This window comes from Schistocerca serialis, chromosome 2 (genome assembly GCF_023864345.2).
Source record: "Schistocerca serialis cubense isolate TAMUIC-IGC-003099 chromosome 2, iqSchSeri2.2, whole genome shotgun sequence".
In the NCBI taxonomy this organism is placed as follows: Eukaryota; Metazoa; Arthropoda; class Insecta; order Orthoptera; family Acrididae; genus Schistocerca; species Schistocerca serialis.
The window spans coordinates 38168672-38172662 of record NC_064639.1 but is presented as its reverse complement, the minus strand read 5'-3'; positions in this window follow the sequence as shown (position 1 = coordinate 38172662).

Here is a 3991-nt window from a genome sequence, read left to right as displayed (position 1 = left end):
AGTGCAATTGGAATTCTACTGTTAGATGCAGAGGAGAGAGTGGATAGGTTAAAAGACTACACTGAATGCCTCTGCAAAGGGGAGGATTTGTCTGACAACATGATAGAAGAAGAAACAGGAGTAGATAGTGAAGAAATAAGGGATCCAATATTATAATTAGAATGTAGAAGAGCTTTGGAAGACTTAAAATCAAATAAGGTAGAAGAGATGGATAACATTCCATCAGAATTTCTTAACTCATTGGGGGAAATGGTAACAAAACAATTATTCACATTGGTGTATAATGTATGAGACTGGCGATATACCATAAAACTTTTGGAGAAACATCATCCACACCATATCGAAGATTGCAGGAGCCAACGAGTGTGAGGACTGTCATAAAATCAACTTAACATCTCACACATCCAATTTGATGACAAGAATAATATACAGAAAACTGGAAAATAAAATTGAGGATCTGTTAGCTGATGATCAGTTTGGGTTGAGCACAGGCAAAGGCAGTTCTGATATAGTGGCTGATAATGGCAGCAAGACTAAAGAAAAATCAAGACATGTTCGTAGGATTTGTCAATCTGGAGAAAGTGTTTGACAATGTAAAATGGTGCAAGATGTTCAAAATCCTGAGAAAAATAGGGGTAAAATATAGGGAAAGAAGGGTAACATACAATATGTATAAGAACCAAGAAAGAACAATGAGAGTGGAGGATCGAGAACAAAGTGCACAGATTAAAAATGGTGTAAGACAGGGATGTAGCCTTTCACCGCTGCTGTTCAATCTACATGTCAAAGAAGTAATGGCAGAAATAAAAGAAAGGTTCAAGGCTGGGATTAAAATTCAAAGTGAAAAGATATCAATGATAAGATTCACTGATGACATTGCTATCCTCAGTGAAAGTGAATAAGTATTACAGGAGCTCTTGAATATAATGAATAGTCCAATGAATACTGAATATAGGACAAAGTAAATCAAAGGAAGACAAAAGTAATGAGAAGCAGCAGAAATTAGAACAGCAACAAACTTAATCTCATAATTGGTAATCACAATGTAGATGAAGTTAAGGAATTCTGCTACCTAGGCAGAAAAATAACCTGTGATGGATAGAGCAAGGAGGACATAAAAGGAGACTGGCATTGCCAAAAAGGGCATTTCAGACAGAGTTCGCTTGTATCAAAGAAAGGTCTTAATTTGAAGAAGAAATTTCTGAGAATGTATGTTTGGAGCACAACATTGTATGCTAATGAAACATGGACCATGGGAAAACTGGGAAAAAGAAAATCAAAGCATTTGAGATATGGTGCTACAGAAGAATGTTGAAAATCAGGAGGACTGATAAGGGAAAGAATGAGGAGGTTCTCTGCAGAATCTATGAGGAAAGGAATATATGGAAAACACTGACAAGATGATAGAACATCTGTTAAAGATATCAGGGAATAACTTCCATGGCACTAGAGGTAGCTGTGGCAGGTAAAAACTACAGAGGGAAAACATGGTACATATCCAGCAAATAATGGAGGACATTGTTTGCAAGTGATACTCTGAGGTGAAAAGGTTGTCACAGGAGAGGAATTCGTGGTGGGCCACATCAAACCAGTCAGAAAATTGGTGACTTGGTGACTCAAAATGAAAGAAAGAAAGAGAGAGAGAGAGAATATTCTTGAATGTTCTAGAATATAACTTGAAGACAGAGTGGATATCACATTGATATAGACTCCAGGAAAATTGTCTTAACCAAAAAACAGCACATATCACAACAATAGGCAATCCAGAAAAATTATCTTAACTGATGAGTTAGAGGCAGCATAGTAAAGGTAGAGGAAAAATGTATCTACTTATAGAAAGAAACTACATAAACAAAGTATTCTTTTGTGAGCATACTGTTTTAGCAATGAAAAACTTAGTTTAACAAACAAAGCAGTGGATACAAAATAAGATACCAAGGTTGAGGGGGGGGGGGGGGGGCACATTTACATCTGTTGATACAATGACAAACCAAGATGAAATTTTGAACGTCCCAACAGCATTCCTAAATTTGCTCCATGTTCCCAGTTTCCTTATTAAAAAAACTTCTAACAACATCATATTAGCCAGAAAAGAAAAAGACAGGCCAGTATTCACACCACAGATTCCATTCATTTCAATTAACTTACCGTCTAGCTGTAAGAGGCTTCAGTTCCCAGTAAGATTGGTATATAGTATGGCTATCAAATAAAGTGCAAGGGCAAACATTCCAATGTTGCAGAGTGAAACTATAAGAACTGTGTTTCTCACATGAGCAGCTATATCTAACATATTCACTAATAACAAACTGCAAAACTTACCTGCATTTTCAGCAAAAAGTTAGATACCAGATATAGTTTATAAGCATCAATATTTTGAATAATGTAGATGCAATGCAAATTAGATGATTAACTGAGCTTTTTCCCTCTTCAGAAAACAAATTGAGACTGAGCAACAAAGTTAAGCTGGTACTTTCTGGTTAGTACACAGATAAAATAAATAGCAATTATTCTGGTTGTGTTAAATGTTATATAACTTTCTTTCTGTTTATAATTGCAGCATACCATTGTACATTGACAGTTTGCCTCATAAGATAGTATTCGAGAGAACTGCAGACAGTTTACAGATTTCTGTAAAGTGTACTTACATGGCAGTCTACGGCATAGGCGCTGCAGGTGTTCGCAGCGCGCCGCTTTGGTGCCTGCACAATAGAAATAAATGTATTTAGTATTAGTGTCAATACTATTGGACTTTACCTGAGAGATGATAGACTGAAAAATGACTGAACAGAACTGAGATGAAATTTTCAACAGTATATTGTTTAACACGGTATTTTATTTAGAAGTTATTTACGATAAATCATTATTGCCTATGACAGTGCTAATATAAATCCAGCAATTAAAGTTTTCGCAAATAAGGATCTATGGAATACACATAACTCTAACAATGCACAGTGTTTGACAGTTTTCTGGATGCATATTTGCTTCCTACATGGATAGGTTGTCAATAAATATGCCAGCAAAGGAACTGTACATCATCAAGTAACACCATTAATTGACACTGACAAACTGCTTGCAGATAAGAAACCTGAGTATCAGACTTATTTCCTAATCAGGTTATTTGCCTTTTGTTTCAATACTGAATGAAACACCATATGGAAAGAGTTAGTAAAAGAGCTTTGGGAGAGGTATCCAGAGCGAATTTCCAAAATGTGTTGTTTAAAATTTTCTTTTTCATTTGTGAGGAAGGCTGGTACAAATAAATACTGAACAATGAACAGTTGTTGAGCTCGGTGTGGCAAGAACATGTTAAGTCTTAAAATTAAAGAAGCTACTTACTCTTACTCAACATTCAGCACCACATCGCCAGTGTTGGCAACCGTCAGTGACGGTAAGGCTGCTGTCCCTGGTGGCGATGGAGACTTTTGGGCCAGCAGCTCTGGTACTGGGTGAGCTGGGATTTACAAAAGGAGATCAGTTATAATTTACCACATTTGTGTTATGATCAAGGTTGCAAATACTTTGGGTGTCATGTGGCTGAAAGATAACACACTAAGACTACAGGGAGTGGAAGCATGCAAATAAGTCCATACTCTTGTCCTTAGGTCAACAAAATGACAGATACTTCAAAGACTAAAACATGGTAAACTGAGCTACTTGATTAACAATGTAAGAAAAGACAGAATGCTACTTACTATAAAGAAGACATATCAAGTTGCAGACAGGCACAATTAAAAGACACTTATATAATGATTTCAGCCACAGCCTTCATCAGTGAAAAAAGACGTACACCATTCACGCACACAAGCAAGCGCACCCCATGCACAAATAACTGCCAACTCCAAAATCTCGGGCCAGAATGTAACTATCATGGGGGATGCAAGCAGCATTCTGGATGGGGTGGGGAAAGGGAGGTGGAAGGGGTAGTAGTGTACAAGTAGGGAGAGAGATGAAAGCTGTCTGATGGAGTGTGCAGGGACTAGACTGCCAACAG